The sequence below is a fragment of the Zingiber officinale genome, chromosome 6B (assembly GCF_018446385.1).
Source record: "Zingiber officinale cultivar Zhangliang chromosome 6B, Zo_v1.1, whole genome shotgun sequence".
In the NCBI taxonomy this organism is placed as follows: Eukaryota; Viridiplantae; Streptophyta; class Magnoliopsida; order Zingiberales; family Zingiberaceae; genus Zingiber; species Zingiber officinale.
Window position 1 is genome coordinate 92,976,921 of NC_055996.1, and position 9,318 is coordinate 92,986,238.

Consider the following 9,318-nt stretch of genomic DNA (forward strand, 5'->3'; position numbering starts at 1 on the left):
GAGTTGACATGAGAAAAAAAAGTCCAAGTAAGTCACAATTGACCAGACATTTAGTGATCGGAAATCCAACAAGTAGTTGACAAGAGAAAATTCTAAGTGAATCATGATTAACCGAACACTTAGTGGTCAAAAGTCCAACAGGGTGTTGACTTGAAACATGAAGTCCCGGCAGGTCAAGATTGATCGGATGTTAGGCAACGAGGAAGTCTCAATATAGTAAACATTTAAATGCTATAATTTTTAACTCAAATATCAAAAAAGACAATTTTTGGTGAAAAATAGAGCTCATTCTGAGATCTATAGTTTTACTAGTTAACCAATTGATTAGCGATTAGGGAAATCGATTGGTAGCTTATTTAGGGCTGATAGAAGATTCTAAATCAATTGGTGACTAGCAATCGATTGGTGCAATTGATTGACCAAATAAAAATAGTTGTTCTAGGTCGAAATCAACCCAAACAACAACCATATAAATAGGGTTTCGTTTGGAGGAGAAGGCGTCAGTCCTTAAGAGGTTAGAAGCAAAGTGTTGTTGCATTTCCAACCATCAATAGACATTCTAAAGCAACAAAGAAGCAAGAAAAGCAAAGTTGATGCAGGATCAACATAGGAGTATTCAATCTTCAATGGGTCATAACTTTTGACTCGTGACTCAAAATTAGACTTTGTCTATGCTCATGCATGCAGACTTTAGAGATTTATATTTATTAGGGGAAACTCATAACCATTAAGTTTTGGGCCAAAAAATATTATTTAGGATTTTTTGGAGGATCCAAATATCTTTTTTCTATTTTTATAATATTTCATGTATTCTTGGTATGTTAGGTATTTATAGGTTAGGGTTTGTTGATAAGCATTATGTTTAGCTATTTGAGTTCTTTTTTGGTAAAACCTAGAGAATGGAGGATTGCGCTTTGTTTTCAGCACTTTCTCTTCTTACCTTTCTCCTCAATTTTCCATTCTCGTTATCCCGCAAGATAATTATTATTCTTCCCGACGTTAAAGTGTTCATTGTAAAGTTGTTTTACTTGTCATTTGTATTTCTATTTTGTATTTACTTCTTTTGTTCTTGTTAGAACAAGGTGTAACAAACTTCTCCTCCTCCAGAATGTATCTAGAAAGGAGAAGTACGTAGAGGGAGATTATTAGAAGTAGGTCTTATATTAGTCACCTAAGAAGCAGAAATCAAGTAAAAGTTTAGAGTTATGCATGTAGAATCAAGTTTGAATCAAGGTTTCCACTGTTCATTCAAACGATGAGCACGAGATCAAGACAAGAAGGAATAAGAGTTATTCACCCCCTCTAGCTCACACAGGTCCTAACACAAACACGTGGCACTTAGTGAATGGAAAGATAGCTAATGTCTGCCAAGTTTGATTCTTTCATTGTCCATACGAGAATGATAGAGGAGAATGTAGCATCTAATGTAGAGATGTTCTTCTTATAACTATATAAATACTAGAGAAGGTAAGCATAGGAGACTTTTCTTAGCTCCACTAAGCTCTCTCTCTTCTTCTTCTTCTTCTTCTTCCGCCTCTAGTATGTTTCATACCTCAAACAAACTCTAACTTGAGCGTCGGAGTAATCTGTCATGATCTCTCTTCGATATCATTCTAACTCTCTATTGAGGTGTTTTTAGGTCCTCTCATCCTCCTCACTAATGGTCACATCATGTCGTTTATAGGTTGATTACTTGACCATCCATGGTATTTAGTTGAACCACTGACCAAAGAAAGATATGACCATTAGTCTTTAGTTGGATGGAAATTATAAGAGGAAAAATAAATTAAAATAAAAATGGCCGATTTGCATCTTTATTTATCAAAAAAAAAATTGGAAAGATAAAGAAATTCAATTCTATACTATTATTTGTTCTATTTAATTTTATTTATATCGATATCTAATAAGATGGACAAAAATTAAAATTTATAAATATTTAATTTGTAAATACAAATAACTAATTGAGAATATATATTTTGTGCGATTTTTTATTTTAGATGGAAAGGGTGGAGAGGGAGATGTTGGTGTTGGGTATATAATATTTAATCTAGAGTTTTGATATATGACTAAGGTTAAAGTTAGATTAGTTATGATTTAACCAGTTGTATTAAGTTTGTAGATATAGGATACTTAACAAGTGTTAAAGTCTTGGTTGTAAACCAGACAGTGATTAAGTCCTAGTCGATCTAGACATATAAAATCCTGATTGGGAATCAGGCATGAGTTAAGTCTTTATTGGAGATTAAGTAATAAATTTCTAACTGGAGGTTAGGTAAATTAAGTCGAAGTGATTAAGATTTGATAGACAAATTCCAATTTGGGTGCTAGGTGAATCAAATCCAAATGATTAAAGCTTGACAGATAAATTTCTAACTGGAGGCTAGGTAAATTAAGTTCAAGTGATTAAGGCTTGAAAGATAAATTTCTAGCTGGGTGCTAGGTGAATCAAATCTAGGTGGAGTTAGTTGGGAGTTGAAGGCTTGGGAAACAAGTCCAAATGGAAGCAGTTGGGAATTGCGGCTTGGTACCTCAGTTTAGATGAGTTAGCTGGAGACTGAACACCTAAACTCAATATAAGTGTGAGTAACTTTACATTTTGTATCCTTCCTATTTCGTACAACAACTATAGGGAAGTATGTTCAATAGTTCCAAGCGACCAGATGTAGTTCAGGGGTTGACTGACAAGTGATAATTCTTGATGAAGGGATTTCAGAGGGTCCAAGCGATCATATAGAGTATAGGCAATCGAGAATACGGGCAACTAGAGCAGCTTCCAAGTGATCAGTAAGGCTCAAAGTAACTGGAAGAGTCCTATATAAGGAGTTTCGAGGCAGAATTTGAAAATCACTCATCTACACAGAATTCACTCTTGTTCTCATGCTCTAAGTGCTCTTTCGCCTTCTATCATACATCATGCTACGACTTGAGCTTCATTTCGATCGGTAACACCAAGAATAACATTTTCATTTTTATTGTATTGCCTAATTTTGTATTATGCTTAATTTTTAGATTCTTTTTCTGTAAGGTTTCTCAACTTACGAGTAATTAGAAATAAGAACCATATTTTATAACTAATGTGTGTTTATACTTCTTATTTGATTTACTAACTTGTATACTTAAACGGTTAGCTAAATCTATTGCATGCTTTCATTACGTTTGTCTTACTTGATTGAATTAGACTAAGTTTAATTTATTTCTATTGTGTTACTCTAATTGATTTAACTGCTTTAATTACTATCTGCTCATTTTTTTTAAAATTTGTAATGCTATTCACACCCACTCTATGTTGGGTGTCTCTACGCGTGTTTTATAAAAAAAAATTCCTAAATAAGCAGCGAAAAATAATAATTTTCTAAATTATTACAACACATTCACCATACACATACAAGATACAACATGTGTCGACATAATCATAGAGCATAAAATTCATAAAAAGAAATTATCCCTTCTGGATGACATTAAGTGTGAATGATATTAACTAGCAAACTTTACAAAATTTATCTTTATCGATATCTACATTGAGATATCTTGATAAGATGGCTTCGTTAAGTCACAAGTTCTTCATCTTCAATTGGTACTAGATAAACGTGGAGACGAAGCAATTCAAGAGAGATTTTGGCTCGACTTTATGCCCGGAGGCGAGGGCAACTCGAGGACAAAAAATGAGGTACGACCAACAACTTAGCTGACATAAGGGAGAATATTCAACCACAATAAGCTATTGTTCGGAAGCTTGTGTTGTTGTCCGATGATAGCTGCTTATGGTACCGGCGGTGGTTAGCTGCTGTCAGCAGTGGCTAACTGCTGCCAGTGGTGGTGGCTGGGTGATGGCATAAAGAGGCGAGAGCACCTCTTAGTCGGCTACAAAGAGAAGAGGGAGAGGAAGAATAGAGGAAGAGAAATCCTAATCCAATTAGGTTTTCTCCAATTCAATTCCAATAATTATATCCTCCTAATAAAGGGGTATATTTATACACCTCTTCAATGACATAGGGAGCAAGTCATCTCTCAAACCCAATAACCAATTACAACTTGATTCATTACCATTAAGTTTGGTTCAAAATCAAATCAACTTAATTCATAATTAAACCAAACTTTTTGGTTTATTATTAAACTACAATGAATCTAACCTTGCCTACAAGAGGCATGGTCCACTATCACTTCTGTTGCGCCAAACATTTTCCATATTTGCTCCTAGTTTGGTCCTACCAAACTTAGTATTTCTTAATCTGATAATCCAATTTTCAAACTTATTTTAATTCTTTCAGATATACTCATAGTGCATGTGACTAAAAAAAATTCCCGATTTATGTTGACAATTCACAATTAATCAATAATTATGAATCGATCATGAGTGACACCTAGTAGTACATCATGATCCTCAATTAATCAAAAAAATTACAGTTGATTCTAGAACCGATTCTAAACATTTTAACAACTACAGTTATTCATGTGTTTATCCTTTCACTCATCTTATATCGACTTAGTTCAGAACATGATATATGTGTCAGTTCCACTAGACTGACTAAGTTTCACCTATCCCAAATAGTAGTTCCTTGTCTTATGAATTCAAATTACTCAAACATGTGTCCAAGAATGTTGGTGCAATATCTCCTGGGTCAGGTTGACTAAGCTTGAGTTGACTCAAGCTTGAGTCTTAATGTTTGGGTTTCGATGTTTAACAATACATGGAGATTGCAGATACAATCGTCCGATTGGGGAGATTGTTGATACAATTCTCCTCTGGTTAAGGACTGGCAATTAGATGTGAAGAAGAGTCAATAGGTCAAGGGTTGACTGGATACTTGACTGGAAAAGTCCTAACTAGAGGTTAGGCAGTTAGAAAATCCTGGTGAGTAAAGCCAAGTGAAAGACCTAGTGAGTGAAGTTAGACAGGTGAAATATCCAAGAATGTTGGTGCAATATCCCCTGGGTCAGGTTGACTAAGCTTGAGTTGACTCAAGCTTGAGTCTTAATGTTTGGGTTTCGATGTTTAACAATGCATGGAGATTGCAGATACAATCGTCCGATTGGGAGATTGTTGATACAATTCTCCTTTGGTCAAGGACTGGCAGTTAGATGTGAAGAAGAGTCAATAGGTCAAGGGTTGACTGGATACTTGACTAGGAAAGTCCTAACTAGAGGTTAGGCAGTTAGAAAATCCTCGTGAGTGAAGCCAGGTGAAAGACCTAGTGTGTGAGGTTAGGCAGGTGAAAAACCCGGTGAGTGAAGCCGGGCAGTGGGAAAATCTTGGTGAGTGAAGCCAGGTGAAAACCCTAGTGAGTGAAGCTAGGTGAAAGTCCTGGTGAGTGAAGTCAGGCAGATGGAAAGACCTAGTGAGTGAAGCTATGCAGGTGAAAGTCCTGGTGAGTGAAGCAGGTAGATGGAAAGTCTTGGTGAGTGAAGCCAAGCAGATGGAAAGCCCTAGTGAGTGAAGTTATGCAGAAGGAAAGACCTGGTGAGTGAAGCCAGAAACGTGGAAATCTAGGTGGGTCAAGGTTGACTGAACACCTAGTGTTTGGAAAGCCCAAGTATGTCAAAAGATTCACCGGACACTTAGCACGAGGAAATTCAGATGGATAAGGTTGACCGGACATCTGGTGGCAAGTGGGTTATAGGATTGATCGGACACTTGGTGAAGAAGTCCCAGCAGGTCAAGGTTGACCGGATGTTAGGCATGAAGAGTTCTAACAGGTCATGGTTGACCAGATGTTGGAATTGGGAACCTTGGATTTGAGGTAAGCAAGTCCAAGGGAGGCCAATCGATCAACCAATCGATTGGATTGTAGTCCAATCGATCAGTCGATCGATTGGCTGTGTGCGCGATCGAAGGTTGGCCCAATCGATCGACCGATTGATTGGGAAGTGAAATCGTGCACACAGAAGCTTACCCAATTGATCAGCCAATCGATTGGGCACCGCCAATCGATCGGCCGATCAATTGGAGAACTAGAAATCGCACAAAGTCGCGATAGAGGTTGAATTGATCGGGCGATCGATTTAGGTCTTTTCTAGTGAGCACAAAGGTGCTCTGAATCGATCGACCGATCGATTCAAGCCTCCCTAATATGGAATTTATTTAAGAAATATGTGATAACAAAAGAAATGAATAAAAGAAAGTGAGATAGCATTTATAAAAATTATGCAATCCTATGATAATGTGGTCTCGAAAGAATAAAGCAAGTTCTAGAGTAACATTAACCACGAGTGCATCACACATTAATAGGAATAATAGGCTTTAAAAATATCCTCACTAGGTATATAAAAATTATCATTTCAATCTACCAACATAGAATCCATCATCAAGTTATAATCACATGCAATCCGAGAATCCAATCATAACAATAAATCATCAAACTCGACAATCAAATTTAACTAACTTTTACAATTTCTAAAATAATAAAAAGAATGCATAGGGAATTTATTACGAAACCCCAACTAGGCAAGATAAGAAAGAAATAACGTGCAAAAACAAATAAAGCAGACAAAGCAAAGAAATATATACAAGCAAACAGAAAAGAGAAGTGAGATGGAACCAACTCCCCTGAATTTCTGGTGGTCGGAGTCGATTCAGTTTCAACAGCCAATCTGGAAGTGGTAAGAGATGGTTCATTTGAAATATCCACTCCAGAAGCTTGATTATTGCATAGAGTGTTAGGACTTTCATCAAGAGATAGAATGCATCCTTGCGTGATTGATTGCAAATGAAATGCCTGAAGAAATCTTGTGCACTAAAAAGAGGATGTAATTCTTGCACGCATACTATGTAAGATTGACTAGAAATAATAACAAAATCAATAGAGCATGAGTCACAAGATTTATCACATCTATTACAATCAAAATGAACTACCTCTATAGTATTTCCTAAAGATTCAGAAGAAATATCAACCTTACCATCTTGAAAGGTATCTAGAGGTTTAAAATAGTGAAAACGACATTATCTTGGTCAGGTGAAGGGTCTAGCTCTGGATCAGGTAAAATCAACGGAGGTGATTTCTAAGTCTCCCCTACACTTCCATCATCAATATATATAATAAAAGGCTCAATTGTCTCAGCTGGTGGTGGAATAGTCAAAGGAAATGATTCTTGGCTCTCCCCTACACTTCCATCACCAAAAACACCTGCAACATCAAGAATATCTGAAATGACAACATCATTGACAACAACAATATGATCATAATCAACTACAACATCACAATATAAAAAACTAGAAGAGTCAGTAGCATAATCAAAGTCAAGGATATCACAAACTCTACGATCCATCTCCTCGAAAATTGATGCAGTAGGTTGATCTGAATGCAACTGTAACTGTGTCGGTGAATATATCCTTGGCTGAAATTGTGTTTCTTATTGTTGACATAATTTTTGTAACTACTTCCTAAAATCATGCTCAAGATGATGCTTAAAATATGACTGGTAATGATTGGACCACTTAAAATTCCCTTGTTGTATGATCCCATATCCGAATCCTGCAACGAAATTATACCTGTCCTACTGAGGATAAGGCTAATAATACTAGATCCTGGAAGGAAATACACTAGCAAATGAGTGAACATCCTCGGTAATAGTCGGTCTAGTTCCATATTGTTGATAATTTACAGCCATAATTTCAATAAGTTCTTTGGCTTAAGTTGGTGTCTTGTTAACTAGAGCCCCTCCACTAGCTGCATCAACTATACTCCTGTCCATGGGAAGCAATTCCTCATAGAAGTATATAATCAGTAGTTGATCGCTTATCTAGTGCTGAAGGTAACTAGCAACAAGTTCTTTAAATCTCTCCCAATATTCTTGAAACGGTTCTCCTACGAATTGCTGGACTCCACAAATACTCCTCTGAATAGTTGCGATCCTAGAAGCAGGAAAGAACCTCGCCAGAAATAATTTCTTCATCTCTGACCAACTGAAAATTGAATTGGGTGGAGAATAATACAACCAATCTTTTGTTGAATCTGCCAGTGAAAATGGAAATGCTCTAAGTCTGATGTCTTCTTCTGATATACCATGTGGGTTCCATGAAGAGCATACTATATCCAATTCTTATAGATGCTTGTTGGGATCTTCACCAGATAGTCCATGAAACTTCGATAATAAATGTGCAACATGTCATAACTCGAAGTCTGCCTCTAAACCAGAATATCTAATACAAAAGGAATCATCTTATAAGTCTGGTACCCAAAGTTCTCTAAGAATCTTTTCAGTATTCTTATTCATTTTGCTTAACAAATCTAAGGTCCTAAACTGAACACACTAAAACTCTGAAACTACCGATACAAAAGAGGTTTCCTGGTCTAACCTGAAACACTTATGCAAATACAATCAAAAGACACAGGAAAATATACAAGATAGTACACATGGATACAAGAGATAAAATAATTAAATCCTAACCATACTTTTTTTTTATAGAAAAACTGAAACAGTGGTCTAAATGATGAATTTGACCAAAATTGGTCTTTATTCATGGTGCAACTGTCAGTATTCTCCCCTTACCCTTTTTCTTCAACCTGCAAAGTTCAAGAGCAAAAGAAAGATACTGGTAGTTACATCGAAAGAAAGATAAAATAACAAAGCAGAAAATAAAGAACAAGATAAAAGTAAACTATGTGCGGTCTAAAAACAAACAAACACCACTTAGTTCCTTGACAATGGTGCCAAAATTTTGATCACAAGTCTGTCACACCCGCAAATCAAATTAATTCATTTCTAATTAACCGAACCCCCTTAACCTATACTAAGGTAGTATAGTAGAGGGTCCAGATCGTCTCTCACGTGGAACTAGTGATAGGGCATTCATTCTCAGACTAAATCAAATAAATGAGATTTTGGGGTTTTGTTTTCTTATCCTTATGCAGGAAATGAAACCCTATCCTACAATAATGATGAACCCACCATGCAATGTCACTCTACACTGTAGACTTCACCATGAACAGAAATAAATGCGAGACATGAAACTAGATTCTAGCTATCTATCAATGACAGACATGCATTGCATTGTCACTCTACAACTCATGTTTAGTCATCAATAGATCTAATAGAAGAACATAACAAGTAAATCCAGGAAAGTAAGAACAACATCTAAGTAAATGCAATAAAATAAAATGATCTATGTTGGACCCCATAGTTGTTTTGATGTGATCAACCAAGTTAGGTTGGGTCCTGTTTAGTTTTGATCCTTGTGTCTAAGTGTGCAGGACCTTAGGAGCACAGGCAGTCGAGCAGAAGACGCGGGTAGCGAGAAGGATGGCACGGGAAGGGAGCCGACGGACTCGGTGCATCCGAGGGTCGAAAAGTCTGCGGAAGATTACATTGGTGGACGAGAAG